The following is a 15,283-nucleotide window of genomic DNA, read 5'->3' on the forward strand; positions in this document are numbered from 1 at the left end:
GATTCATAAGTGTTATAATTGAGTCATTTTTATGGATTACAACTGCCACATGGTTTCTTGGAAGGTCATTCTTTTCGTTTTGTCTTGAGACAGGATCTCGCTCTGTTACCCAGGCTGGAGTGCTTTGGTGTGGTCATGGCCCACTGCAACCTCAGCGTCACGGACCCAAGCCTCCTGAGTAGCTAGGACTACAGGCTTGCATCACTACACCCAGCTAATTTTAAATTTTTTTGTATAGACAGTCTTTTTATGTTGCCCAGGCTGGTCTCAAACTCCTAGGCTTAAGAGATCCTCCTGCCTCAGCCTCCTAAGTAGCTTGAACCACAAATGTATACCACCATGCCTGGCTAATTTTTAAATAGTTCGTACAGATGGGGGTCTTGCCATGTTGCCTAGGCTGGCCTTGAATTCCTGGGCTTAAGCAATCCTCGCACCTTACCTCGCACCTTAGCCTTCCAAAGTGCTGGGATTATAGGCATGAGCCACTGTGACTAGTCTGTAGTATGTGAATGTATTCTTTTTATATATATATATATATATATATATATATATATTTTGTCTGGGCTTTCAGGTTAATATCATTGATCTCTGTTGGTTCATTTATTATTACTATAATTTAGTACTCTATGTAGCTTTATCATGTTATTAAGACCCCAGTTATTAAAACTGTGTCTCAACAGTTTCTTTCTCTTTTTATTCTGCTAGGGGCTTTTTTAAGCATTCTCCTGACTATTCTCACTTGCTTATTGTTTTTTCCACAGGAACTTGAGAATCGTCTTTTGTTTTCAAAAGAAAGTGTGGTGGGTTTCTTTTTTAATCACTTTAGTGAGGTATAATTGATGGTAAACTACAGTGTTTAAAGTGTACAATTTGATAAACTTTAATATGTGAGTATACCGGCCGGGCGCGGTGGCTCAAGCCTGTAATCCCAGCACTTTGGGAGGCCGAGTCGGGCGGATCACAAGGTCAGGAGATCGAGACCATCCTGGCTAACCCGGTGAAACCCCGTCTCCACTAAAAAATACAAAAAACTAGCCGGGCGAGGTGGCGGGCGCCTGTAGTCCCAGCTACTCCGGAGGCTGAGGCAGGAGAATGGCGTGAACCCGCGAGGCGGAGCTTGCAGTGAGCTGAAATCCGGCCACTGCACTCCAGCCTGGGTGACAGAGCGAGACTCCGTCTCAAAAAAAAAAAAAATAAATAAATAAATATGTGAGTATACCGTCGCCACAATCAAAATAATGAACACATTTATCACCCTCACAGTTTACACCACTGTGTAACCCTCCATCCTGTCCTCTTCCATCGCCAGGTACATTCAGCTGCCTTGTGTCACTATTCAGTAGGTTGTGCCCTTTAGAATTTAATCGAAATGGGATCCTACAATATGTGCTCTTTTCTGTCTGACTTCTTTTACTCAGCATGATTATTTCAAGATTCATCCATGCTGTTGCATCTTTATTTCTTTTTGTTGGCTAATGGGTAGTCCATTGTATGATGTATAGCAATTTATTTATCTGTTAACCTGTTAATAAACAATTATTTCCAGGTTTTGGCTATTATGAGTAAGGCTGCTGTGAACATTTTTGTAGAAGTCTTTATATGAACCACTTTTATTTCTTTTGGGTAAATAAGTAGTTCAGAATGGACTAAATGGGTCATATGATAGGTACACATTTAATTTTTTAAGAAATTACCCAACTGTTTTCTAAAGTGTTTACACCATTTTCCATTGCCACCATAACTTTATGTGACTTCTGGTTGCTTCACTCTACATCTTTGCCAGTACCTGGTAGTATCAGTCTTTTTAAATTGTAGGCTTTCTTTTAGGCATAGAGTGGTATCTTGAAGTTTTAGTGACTAATGGTTTCGGTCATTTTTCCATGTGCTTATTTGCCATCTGTGTCTTCTTTGATGAAATATCTGTCCAAATCTTTTGCACATTATTTTAATTGGGTTGAATTCTAAGAAATTTTGTGTATTTTTGATACAAATTCTGTATGACATGTGATATGCAATTATTTTTGCCTAGTGTGTGCCTTGTCTTTTCAATTTTTAATAGTGTTTTTCACAGAGCAAAGTATTTAATTTTGGTGTAGGTCAATTTATCAAAACAATTTTTTTCGGGGGGAATGGAGTCTTGCTCTGTCTCCCAGAGTGCGATGCGATCTCAGCTAACTGCAACCTCTGCCCACTGGGTTCAAGCTATCCTCCTGCCTCAGCCTCCCAAGTAGCTGGGATTACAGGCGCCCGCCATCATGCCTGCCTAATTTTTGTATTTTTAGTAGAGATGGGGTTTCGCCATATTGGTCAGGTTGGTCTTGAACTCCTGACCTCAGGTGATCCACCCGCCTCAGCCTCCCAAAGTGCTGGGATTACAGGCATGAGCCACTATGCCCTGCCCAAAATTTTCTCTTATGGACTGTGCTTTTGATAGTGTATGAAAGAAATCGTTGCCTCACCCAACGTCACAAATTGTCTCATATATCTATAAGTCTTATAGTTTCAGGTTTTACATTTAGGTCTATAATTCTTTTTGAGTTAATTTTTTATAGGGTGTTAGGTATGGATTTAGGTTCCTTTTGACATATTGATATCCACTTTTCCCAGCACCTTCTGCTGATAAACTATTTTTTTCCCTATTGAATTGCCCTGTATTAGTTGGCCATATTATGGGTGCATATTTCTGGGCTCTCTGTTCTGTTCCATTGATATATTTGTTTATTTTTATACCAATACCAACACTGTCTCTGTTACTTACAGCTTTATAATTAGTCTTGGAATTGGGTAGTTTTTAACTTTAGGTAGTTTTTCAAACTTTAGTCTCCTTTTCAAAATTGTTTTGGTTAATCTAGGTTCTTTGCATTTTCATATAAATTTTAAGATGAACATGTCAATTGCTATAAAAAGGCCCACTGCAATTTTGATTGGGATTTCATGGAACTTGTAAACAATTTGGGAAAATTGACATCTTAACCACATTGAGTTTTCTGATCTATGAACATAGTAACTCTCCATTTATCTTGTTCTTTACTTTCTCTCAGCAAGGTTTTCAGGATTCAGGTCTTATATCACTGTCAGCAATTTATTTTCATATCTACTTGTATTTATGTATGGCTAATATATAAGAAATGCAGTTGATTTTTTTATATTGGTCTTGTATCCTGCAATCTTGCTAAATTACTTGTTAGTTCTTTTTTTTTTTTTTTTTGAGACAGAGTCTCGTTCTGTCACCCAGGCTGGAGTGTAGTGGCATGATCTCAGCTCACCGCAGCCTCTGCCTTCCAGGTTCAAGCAATTCTCGTGCCCCAGCCTCGCGAGTAGCTGAGATTACAGGCAGCCACTACCACGCCTGGCTAGTTTTTTTATTTTTAGTAGAGACGGGGTTTTACCACGTTGGCCAGGCTAGTCTGAAACTCCTAACCTCAAGTGTGTGTTTGGAGGGGAGGGGTAAACTTTGACTAAACAGTATTCATGGTTTTCTAAGTAAATACTTCTTACTACCCCAAGGATTCTTTTCTTTTATGCTGCTTTTTCTCCTGTTCTGCCTGGGCTTCCAAGTTCTGCTTTGACCTTTCACCCTGGTCCAATCTCATATGGTTCCCCCAGTTTCTGTGCGGGATGGTTCTGGGAGCCAAGCAGGATTCTCTTTATCTACAGAAAGGCTGAGATAGATCCCAGTGGTTTTACTTTCTTTCTTTCCTATCTGGATGACTTAATTTTTCTTGCCTTACTGCCCTGGCCTAAACTTCCAGGACAGTGTGGGTTAGAAGTCAAAGTAAACATCCTTGCTTTGTCCTGATTTTGCTTATTTTCCACGTGAACTTAAGAATCGCCTTTTCTGGCTGGGCGCAGTGGCTCACGCCTATAATCCAATACTTTGGGAGGCCGAGGCAGGCAGATCACGAGGTCAGGAGTTTGAGATCAGCCTGGCCTGGTGAAAGCCTGTCTCTACTAAAAATACAAAAATTAGCTGAGCATGGTGGCACATGCCTATAATCCTAGCTACTCAGGAGGCTGAGGCAGGAGAATTCCTTGAACCCAGGAGGCGGAGGTTGCAGTGAGCTGAGATCGCACCACTGCAGTCCAGCCTGGGCAACAGTGCGAGACTCCGTCTCAGAAAAAAAAAAAAAAGAATCACCTTTTCTATTTCCAAAAGAAAAGTTTGTGGTACGTTTTTTCCTAATTAAACTTTTAAGTTTGAGGTAATTGTAGATTGACATGCACTTGTAAGAACGAATACAGAGAGATCTCCTGTATCTTATACTATAGCACTATCTATATATATGTACTGTGTATACTGTGTGTACTGTAATACAAGGTCACAGCCTGGATGCCAACATTGATACAATCTGCTGATCCTCTGTAGATTTTTCCAGTTTTGCCTGTGTGTGTGTGTGTTTTACGTTTGTGCGTATATACTTCTGTGCTCTTTTATCACATGTGTAGGTTTGTGTGTCTACCAACAGTTAAGATACAGAGCAGTTCCATCACAAGAATCGCTTGTATTGCTGTTTTATAAACACATCCACGCCCCTGCTGTTCCCCAGCCCCCAGTTCCTTCCCTTGTGAACCATAATGTGTTTTCTGTTTCTACAATTTTGTCATCTTCAAGAATGTTAAATAAACAGAATAATACACCCTATAACCTTTTGTGAGGGGCTTTTTTTCACTCAGCATAATTTCCTGGAGATCCATTCAAGTTGGTACATATACCACAGTTCATTCCTTTTTATTGCTGAGTAGTGCTGCATTATGTGGATGTACCGGTTTGTTTAACCATTCATCTAAGATCAAGCTGGATTGTTTTCAGTTTGTTTTGTTTTGTTTTCAGACAGGGTCTTGCTCTGATGCCCAGTCTGGGTGCAGTGGTGTGGTATTGGCTCACTGTAGCCTCAACCTCCTAGGCTCAAGTAATCTTCCCACATCAGCACCCCCAAGGAGCTGGGACTACAGGCATGCACCACCGTGCCTGGCTAATATTTTTTTATTTGTTTGTTTGTTTTATAGAGACAGGATCTTGCTGTGTTGCTCAGGCTGGTCTTGAACTCCTGGCCTATTTTCAATTTTTGCCTGTTAGAATTGAGCTACTATGAACATTTGTATACAGGTTTTTGTGTAAATATGCACTTCCCATTTTTCTGGGAAATAAATGCCCAATAATGCAATTGCTGGGTCATATGGTAATTGCACAGTTTCATAGGAGACTGCCAGAGTAGTTGGGCCATTTGATGTTTCTACCAGCAATTATGTGAGTGATCCAATTTCTTTACATCCTTGCCAATGTGTGGTGTTCTCGTTGTTTATTCTAGCTAGTCTAATAGGTATGTGATATTTCATTGTGGTTTTAAGTTACACTTCCCCAGTGGCTAATAATGGTGAGCATTTTTTCATGCGTTTATTTGCATTTTTATATCTTCTATACAGATAAAAAATGTCTGGGGATGTCTTTTTTTTTTGCACTTTTAAAAATTGGGTTGCATTGGGTACTGTGAGTTCATTATATATTTAACTCCATTGTCAGATGTGTGATTTGCAGATACTTTCTCCTAGTCTGTAGTTTTCATTTTCTTAACGGGGCCTTTCACAGAGCAAAAGTTTTTATTTTTGATGAAATCCAATTTGCCAGTTTTTTTGTTTTTTGTTTTAGGGAATATGAAACTTGTATCAAGTCTGGGAATTATTTCCTATTCTTTGATCCTGAAGTTTTTCTCCTATGTTGTTTTCTAAAAGTTTTACAGTATTTTTTGTTTTCTCTTTACACCCATGATCTATTTTGATTTTTTCATTTTATAAGATATGAGGCTTAGGTCAAGGTTTGTATTTTCGCCTGCGATTGAATAATTTTTCTAGCACCATTTATTTTATTGAATTGCTTTTGACTTTTGTAAAAAGTTAGTTGAGCATCTTTGTGTGAATCTGTTTCTGGGTTCTCTTGTATTCCACTGACTTCATGTATCAATCCTTTGGCCAGTACGACCCTTGCTGTCTAGGTTCCTGTAGCTTTATAGTGAGTGTTAATGTTGAGTAGAGTGACTCCTCTTACTTTATTCTTCTTTTTCAAGATTGGTTAAGCTATCCCAAGGCTTGTGACTTTCCATATAAATTTTAGAATAAACTTGTTTATGTCTACAACAACTTAGCTGGGATTTTGATAGGGATTGCATTAAACCATAGATCAGTTTGAGGGGAGAATCTTTTTCTATTTTGAGTATTAAAATATATGAACACAGTATATTTATTCATTTTAGTTTTTTATTTCTTTCATCAGTATTACAATTTTCAGCATACTGGTTGAGAATATGTTTTGATAAGTTTAGACTAAGTATTTCATTTTGATTGATTTTCATTTGTTTATCTTTTATCCTGCTAAACTCATTTATTAGTTGTAGAAGGATTTTGTTTTGTTTCGTCTTTGTAGATTGCCTGGTATTGTCTACACAGACAGTTGTGTAGAAAACATAGAGACAGTGTTATTTCTTTATTTTCAACCTGTATGGCTTTATGGCTTTTCCTTCTTTTTTTTTTTTTAATTAAATTTTTTGGGGGTAGTGATGGGGTCTCACTATGTTGCTCAGACTGCTCTCAAACTCCTGAACTCCAGTGATCTGCCTGCCTCAGCCTCCCAGAGTGCTGGGATTATAGGCGTGAGCAACCACACCCGGCCTTCTTTCTGTTTTAAATTTTTCTGCCTTAATTCAGTGACTGGACTTTTAGTACAATGTGGAGTAAGAGTGCTGGGAGTGGACTTCCTATGTTGTTCCCAATCTTTTCACTGTTATTTATTTATTGTCATGATTGGATGTTGAATTTTGTCTAATGCCTTTTGGTGTCAGTTGATATGATCATCTGGATATGGGTTTCATTCTTTACTCTTTTGATATAGATTACACTGATCCTTTTATTTTTTGAGACACAGTCTTCCTCTGTCACCCAGGCTGGAGTACAGTGGTGCGATCATGGCTCACTGCAGCCTTGACCTCCTGTGCTCCAGTGATCCTCCTTCCTCCACCACCCAAGTAGCTGGGACTACACTTGTGTGCTATCATGCCTGGCTAATTTTTTTTTTTTTTTTTTTGTAGAGCCGGGTCTTACTGTGTTGCCTAGGCTGGTCTTGGCTTCAAGGGAACTCTTGGCTTCAAGGGGTCCTGCCACTTCAGCCTCCCAAGCATTAGGTTTACAGGCAGGAGCCATCGCATCTGGCTTGATTAATTTTTTGAATGTCAAAGCAGTCTTGTATTCCTGGAATAACTCTCACTTGATCATGAATGAAAATGAAGATACAACATATGGAAATATGTGTGTTCTTTGTTTTTTCTTTTCATGTCAGATGGTTAATGTGCTAATGTTGTAACAAGGGTCAAGGGTGGCATATCCCACATATATGCATGAATACCCAGTCATCACACTTATGAACTATGAAAAGATCGCCATGTGAAAATTTTTAAACAAATCTTTTTATGTGTTGTTGGATTCCATTTGATAGTATTTTGTTGAGGACTTTTTCATTCATGAGCGATATTGGTCTGTGGGTTTTTTGTTTTGTTTTGTTTTTTCTTTTTGTGGGGGTACTGTCTTCATCTGATTTTGGCATTGGGATAATACTAGCCTCATAAAAAGAGTTGCAAAGTGTTCCCTATTCTGTTTTCTGGGGGAGTTTGCATAGAATTGGGATGAATTCTTTAAATATTTGGTGTAATTCTGCAGTGAAACCATCTGTGCCTGGAGATTTCTTGTTCCAGAAGCTCTTAATTACAAATTTTATGTCTTTAATGGTTATAAGACGATTCAGATTATCTATTTCATCTTGCCTGAATTTTGGTAGTTTATGATTTTCAAGGTATTTCAAGTCCTGTTAGGGAAGTGGAAGTTGCACTGAGTGCCTTGAAGAGACCAGCTTGAGTAGTCTGAGGGTGATGTTTAGAGTATTTGCTTAACACTCTTTAATGGCTGCGGGAGCCTTTTTGATAACCCCTGTTTTATTCGTGATGTTGTTGGTTTGTGTCTTCTCTGTTTTTATCTTTGTCGTAAAATTTATTAGTTTTGTTGATTCTATTCAAATAACCAGCTTTTTGTTTCATTGCTTTTCTCTGTTTTTCTGTTTTCAATTTTATTGATTTCTGCCCTTTATTTTTTATTTATTTAGTTTTTTTTTTTTTTTGAGACTGAGTTTCACTCTTGTTGCCCAGGCTGGAGTGCAATGGCACGATCTTGGCTCCCTGCAACCTCCGCCTCTGGGTTCAAGTGATTCTCCTGCCTCAGCTTCCCGAGTAGCTGGGATTACAAACATGCACCACCACGCACAGCTAATTTTTTGTTATTTTTTGTAGAGACGGGTTTCTCCATGTTGGTCAGGCTGGTCTCAAACTCCCTACCTCAGGTGATCCACCTGCCTTGGCCTCCCAAAGTGCTGGGATTACAGGCATGAGCCACCGCGCCCGGCCAATTTCTGCCCTTATTATTTCTATTCTTCTGTTTGGGGTTTGTTAATCTTGAAGTTTCTTAGGTTATTGGTTTATCTTTTCTCATTTCTAATGTGAGCATTTAGTGCTTAAGTTTCCTTCTCTGTACTGCTGTGCTGTACCCCACAAATGTTCATGTGTTGTATTTTCATTCATATTTCCTTTGGGACTTCTTTTTGGCCCATGCATTATTTATATATATGTTGTTTTAATTATCAAGTATTTAGAGAGTTTCCTGTCTTTCTGTTATAGATTTCTAGCTTGATTACATTATGTTCTGAGAACATATTCTTATGATTTGAATTCTTTTAGATTTGCTGTGATTTCTTTTATTGCCCCAAATGTATTTCATCTTGGTAGATTTCTGTTGGCTTTAAAAATGTGTGTATTTTACTGTTGGGGAGTGGGGTGTTGTACAGATGTCAGATTTTGCTGGTTGACTATTCAGATCTTTTGTAAATCCTTGCTCCTTTGCTGCCTAGTTTCACTCTGTCACTTATGCTAGAGTGCAGTGGCACGAACATGACTCACTGCAGCCTTGACCTCCTAGGCTCAAGCAGTTCCCCTGGCTTAACCTCCTGAGTAGCTGGTACTATAGGTGTGTGCCGCCATACCTGGCTAAATTTAAAATTTTTTGGAGAGACAGGGCCTTGCTATGTTTCCCACGCTCAAACTCCTGGCCACAAGCAATCCTTTGTCTTGGCCTCCCAGAGTGCTGGGATTACAGGCATGAGCCACTGCGCCCAACCTCTGCCTAGTTTTAACAGTTGCTGAGAGGAGGATGTTGAAGTAGATGTCTTCTTGGTGGGTTAATCCTTTTGTCATTAAGCAGTTGTTATGGTCACTTCCTTTTCACGCCATTGGTGAAGGAGGGGTCCCTGCCCTAAAGTGTAGGAGATGGCTGAACACAACACCTGGTGTGGATGGATGAGATTGACAGCAGTGTTTTAGTCACATATACCCACAGCTCAGAGGAGGACACTGAATGCCACACAGGGTCAGATGGGCACCGTACTCTGTAGCGGAGTGAGGGCTGGGGTCTGAGGAGGCAGGCAGGCTTGGTAGTAACAAGAGCGCACAATGACTAATGGTTCCTGAGGGGGAATGCAGTTGGCTTGTTTGAATAAATTCATGGGCTGGCAGACAGGTGAAGTGAAACTTCTTAGGCTGAGGTGCAGCTGCTCTGGCTGATAAAAGAACTAGCCAGGTGGGGAGCCTTTCCTGCTGGGTGGCAGGGTAGGAGCTGTCTGTCAGAAACAGGAAAACCCATGGCTAGGCCTTTGGGGCCCTGTAAGGCTCAAAGATGTCAAGGCAGCATAGGAAATTTTATTATCTTAAAATTCAGCAAAGACCCTCTCTCCAGCTCTGGTAAATTATTTTGCTTGAAGTCTACTTCATGAGATATTAATATATTCATTCCTGCTTCCTTAAAAAATTAATGATTATATAAGATATCTTTCTCCACTCTTTTACTTTCAGCCTACTTAGGTCCTTATGTGAGTTTGAAGTTTCTTATGAACAGTATCTAGTTGGGCCATGTGTTTATTATAGGCTCTTCATCACTCTGTCTTTTGGTTTATTTAGACCATTTACATTTAAGGTGCTTATTGTTACATAATTGCTTATATCTGATGTTTTTATTATTTGCTTTTTTGTTTCCTTTTTCTTTAGCTCCATCTTGATCTATTTCTGTATAATGTTGTTGCGTGTACCTCTTTGTATAGTCTTAAAGTGTTTGCTCTGGATGTTACAATATGCGTTGTAATATAGTAGTCCACTGGTACCAGTATTTACCACTTCAAAGTGTGGAAACCTGCCTTGCATTTATGTCTCTTTACCTTTTCCACTCTTATAAATCACTGGCTTGAGTATTAGGTGGTGGTATAGTTTTTGTTTGAGTCGTCAAATGTGATTTTAAGAACTATGGATTGTCTAGTGTGAGGTTTCCACATTTCTGGTCTTTCCTTTGTCCCTCCTCCCATAGTCCCATATTCATCCCTTCTGCATAAGAACTTTCTGTAGTCATTTTTTTATTTTGATTTTTTTTGTTTTAATTTTTTGTGTAGTGGAAATGACAGAATATATTTCTGTAGCCACTTTTTAGCATTTCTAAATTTACCAGTGACAAATTCCTATATTCTCTTCCTCTGAGAATATCTTTATTTCTCTCTTCATTTCTGAAGGGTAGTTTCATGGGATATATAATTTGTAGCCAACAGGTTTTTTTGTTTTTTTTGTTTGTTTGTTTTTAAGCACTTAAAAATGTTGTGCCACTTCCTTCTGGCCTCCATGATTTTAGAGGAGAAATACACTGGCATTTGAGTTGGCGTGTCCCTGCTGGCATTCTCCCTTTTTTGATCTTTGTTTTTAGTTTTGAAAGTTTAATCAGTGTTGCTTTCTTTTGGTATACTTCCAGGTTTGCTCAGCTTCTTGAATCTGTAAGTTTATATCTTTCACCAAATGTGGGAAGCATCAGGAATTAGTTATTTGCATGCTTTCGCAGCTCTGGTCTCCTATGGGACTCAGATAACATAAATGCGGGGTCTTTTGTTATTGTCCCACAGGTCCGTGCAGCTCTGTTCATTTGTTTTCAGGTTATTTTCTCTCTGTTTTTCAGACTGGGTGAATTCTGTTGATCAGGTTTCAGCTTCTCTGATTCTGTCCTCTGTCATCTCCACTTTTACTCAATAGAGCCCATCCAGATAGATTTTTTTTTTAAATTCTGTTACTGTATTTTATATTTCTGTAATTTCCATTTGATTCTTCTTCAGTTTCTTTGCTGACATTTTCAGTTCTTTGTTTGTTGCCATAGGATTTGTAGTTGCTTGTTGAAGCATTTTTATACTGACTGCTATAAGCGATGATGGTTCCAACATCTGCCTATGTAATTTTTTTATTTTTGCAGGCAGTCCTGTTTCGGTTTAGTCTATAGGTCCTGGTCTACTTTGTGGGCTGTAATTCCATTGACAATTTAATTTCAGAGCCTTCATGGTGTTATTTTGGTCTGTTTGGCGTATCTGGTATCACTGGGGTTCTCCCACCAGTCCCTGCTGATGCCCACCTGAGGGAACAGGGGAGCTGCCCCAGGCTGGGCCACCTGCTGCAGCTAGGTGGGTGGGGAATGGTGGTTGTCTTGGTGTGTGGAGCTGGTTTTCTTGTTGTGGGGAAGATCTCCTTTGATCTGGGAGGACTGAGTCTGCCTGGGTTGCCTTCTATTGCTACCTTGGGAGTTGGGAGACTCTGGGCCTCGGTCACCTTCCTGTTGGATGAGGTCCAAGGAGACACCTGGCCATTATACATTCCCTAGTCCTAGAGTGTGTCAGCAGCCTTTTTCTTTCCACCTTTCAGAATTCTCCACTGATCGTCTCCTGTCTAGGTAACCTAGAGTTTAGGTTACACTTTTTAGGAGGGAATAATGTGTTATCTTCTCTAGATCAGAAATCCTTAGTGGTGGTTTTGGGTTGTAACTGTGCTAAAAGGAGAATTGGCGTATTTGTGAAGTCGAGTCTTTCTTTTGAAATGAGAACATATCATTATTCCGTAGATAATATTTACAACACCTACTTCCTTGGGTTGAAGAATGTGGTTAAGCTTAGGAAAGTACTTAATGCAGTGCCTGGTGTGCAGAGCACATACGAGTGTTGGTGGTGATACTATTCCTTTCATCCTTTGGTAGCATATTAAAGCTTTTCTTCTTTTTTTTTTTTTTTTTTTTTTAAATAAAGTTCCGGTGCATTTCTTGTTAGGTTTATTCCTATTTTATCCTTTTTTGCTTTTATTACAATTAGGCACTTCCTATCTATTATAACTTCTACCTGGTTCTTTGGCCCTTAGTGAAAATGTTTTAATAGCCTTCTAAACATTGCTCTCCCAAATGAGTTTTAACTTGCCTGTTTCTTTTGTTTTCCTTTTTTTGAGACAGGGTCTCACTCTGTCACCCAGGCCAGAGTTCAGTGACGCAATTATGGCTCACTGCAACCTCTGCCTCCCAGGCCCCCAAAGTGCTGGGTTTACAGTCATGAGCCACTGCACGCAGCCTTACTTGTCTATTTCTTTTAAGAATGGGAACTGTAATTGAGCCCAGAGCTCCAAAAACAAATGAAGGAATGAATGAGTGAATAAGCTCTTCCCATGGGTTTGGTGTGGTTTGGGGCTCTACTCTTTTTTTTTTTTTTGGGGGGGGGGGTAGGCAGGGATTCTTTTTTTTTTTTTTTATTTTTATTATACTTTAAGTTCTAGGGTACATGTGGATAACGTGCAGGTTTGTTACATATGTATACTTGTGCCATGTTGGCGTGTTGCACCCATCAACTCGTCAGCACCCATCAACTTGTCATTTACATCAGGTATAACTCCCAATGCAATCCCTTCCCCCTCCCCACTCCCCGTGATAGGCCCTGGTGTGTGATGTTCCCCTTCCCGAGTCCAAGTGATCTCATTGTTCAGTTCCCACCTATGAGTGAGAACATGCGGTGTTTGGTTTTCTGTTCTTGCGATAGTTTGCTGAGAATGATGGTTTCCAGCTGCATCCATGTCCCTACAAAGGACACGAACTCATCCTTTTTTATGGCTGCATAGTATTCCATGGTGTATATGTGCCACATTTTCTTAATCCAGTCTGTCACTGATGGACATTTGGGTTGATTCCAAGTCTTTGCTATTGTGAATAGTGCCACAATAAACATACGTGTACATGTGTCTTTATAGCAGCATGATTTATAATCCTTTGGGTATATACCCAGTAATGGGATGGCTGGGTCATATGGTACTTCTAGTTCTAGATCCTTGAGGAATAGCCACACTGTTTTCCATAATGGTTGAACTAGTTTACAATCCCACCAACAGTGTAAAAGTGTTCCTATTTCTCCACATCCTCTCCAGCACCTGTTGTTTCCTGACTTTTTAATGATTGCCATTCTAACTGGTGTGAGATGGTATCTCATTGTGGTTTTGATTTGCATTTCTCTGATGGCCAGTGATGATGAGCATTTTTTCATGTGTCTATTGGCTGTATGAATGTCTTCTTTTGAGAACTGTCTGTTCATATCCTTTGCCCACTTTTTGATGGGGTTGTTTGTTTTTTTCTTGTAAATTTGTTTGAGTTCTTTGTAGGTTCTGGATATTAGCCCTTTGTCAGATGAGTAGATTGCAAAAAGTTTCTCCCATTCTGTAGGTTGCCTGTTCACTCTGATGGTAGTTTCTTTTGCTGTGCAGAAGCTCTTTAGTTTAATTAGATCCCATTTGTCAATTTTGGCTTTTGTTGCTGTTGCTTTTGGTGTTTTAGACATGAATTCCTTGCCCATGCCTATGTCCTGAATGGTATTACCTAGGTTTTCTTCTAGGGTTTTTATGGTATTAGGTCTAACATTTAAGTCTCTAATCCATCTTGATTAATTTTTGTATAAGGAGTAAGGAAAGGATCCAGTTTCAGCTTTGTACTTATGGCTAGCCAATTTTCCCAACACCATTTATTAAATAGGGAATCCTTTCCCCATTTCTTGTTTTTCTGAGGTTTGTCAAAGATCAGATGGCTGTAGATGTGTGGTATTATTTCTGAGGACTCTGTTCTGTTCCATTGGTCTATATCTCTATTTTGGTACCAGTACTATGCTGTTTTGGTTACTGTAGCCTCGTAGTATAGTTTGAAGTCAGGTAGCGTGATACCTCCAGCTTTGTTCTTTTGACTTAGGATTGTCTTGGCAATGCGGGGTCTTTTTTGGTTCCATATGAACTTTAAAGCAGTTTTTTCCAATTCTGTGAAGAAACTCATTGGGAGCTTGATGGGGATGGCATTGAATCTATAAATTACCTTGGGCAGTATGGCCATTTTCACGATATTGATTCTTCCTATCCATGAGCATGGTATGTTCTTCCATTTGTTTGTGTCCTCTTTTATTTCACTGATCAGTGGCTTGTAGTTCTCCTTGAAGAGGTCCTTTACATCCCTAGTAAGTTGGATTCCTAGGTATTTCATTCTCTTTGAAGCAATTGTGAATGGAAGTTCATTCATGATTTGGCTCTCTGTTTGTCTGTTAATGGTGTATAAGAATACTTGTGATTTTTGCACATTAATTTTGTATCCTGAGACTTTGCTGAAGTTTCTTATCAGCTTAAGGAGATTTTGGGCTGAGACAATGGGGTTTTCTAAATATACAATCATGTCATCTGCAAACAGGGACAATTTGACTTCTTCTTTTCCTAACTGAATACCCTTGATTTCTTTCTCTTGCCTGATTGCCCTAACCAGAACTTCCAACACTATGTTGAATACGAGTGGTGAGAGAGGGCATCCCTGTCTTGTGCCAGTTTTCAAAGGGAATTTTTCCAGTTTTTGCCTATTCAGTATGATATTGGCTGTGGGTTTGTCATAAATAGGTCTTATGATTTTGAGATACGTTCCATCAATACCCAATTTATTGAGCGTTTTTAGCATGAAGGGCTGTTGAATTTTGTCAAAGGCCTTTTCTGCATCTATTGAGATAATCATGTGGTTTTTGTCTTTGGTTCTGTTTATATGCTGGATTACGTTTATTGACTTGCCTATGTTGAACCAGCCTTGCATCCCAGGGATGAAGCCCACTTGATCATGGTGGATAAGCTTTTTGATGTGCTGCTGAATCCGGTTTGCCGGTATTTAATTGAGGATTTTTGCATCGATGTTCATCAGGGATGTTGGTCTAAAATTCTCTTTTTTTGTTGTGTCTCTGCCAGGCTTTGGTATCAGGATGATGTTGGCCTCATAAAATGAGTTAGGGAGGATTCCCTCTTTTTCTATTGATTGGAATAGTTTCAGAAGGAATGGTACCAGCTCCTCCTTGTACCTC

At 39.4% G+C, this 15,283-nt stretch overlaps 1 protein-coding gene and 1 non-coding gene across 7 annotated transcripts in view; one reads left to right on the top strand and one right to left on the bottom strand.

Moving 5' to 3' along the window:
- Positions 1-15,283, top strand: part of LOC106996417 (ribosome biogenesis protein BMS1 homolog) — a 53,134-nt gene that overhangs the window by 19,208 nt on the left and 18,643 nt on the right. The gene's annotated exons all lie outside the window — the stretch shown is intronic.
- Positions 7,322-7,425, bottom strand: LOC114675463 (small nucleolar RNA U13). Its single transcript, XR_003726468.2, has one exon. It is a non-coding gene; the product is annotated as a small nucleolar RNA U13 (small nucleolar RNA).

The sequence above is a fragment of the Macaca mulatta genome, chromosome 9, assembly GCF_049350105.2.
Source record: "Macaca mulatta isolate MMU2019108-1 chromosome 9, T2T-MMU8v2.0, whole genome shotgun sequence".
In the NCBI taxonomy this organism is placed as follows: Eukaryota; Metazoa; Chordata; class Mammalia; order Primates; family Cercopithecidae; genus Macaca; species Macaca mulatta.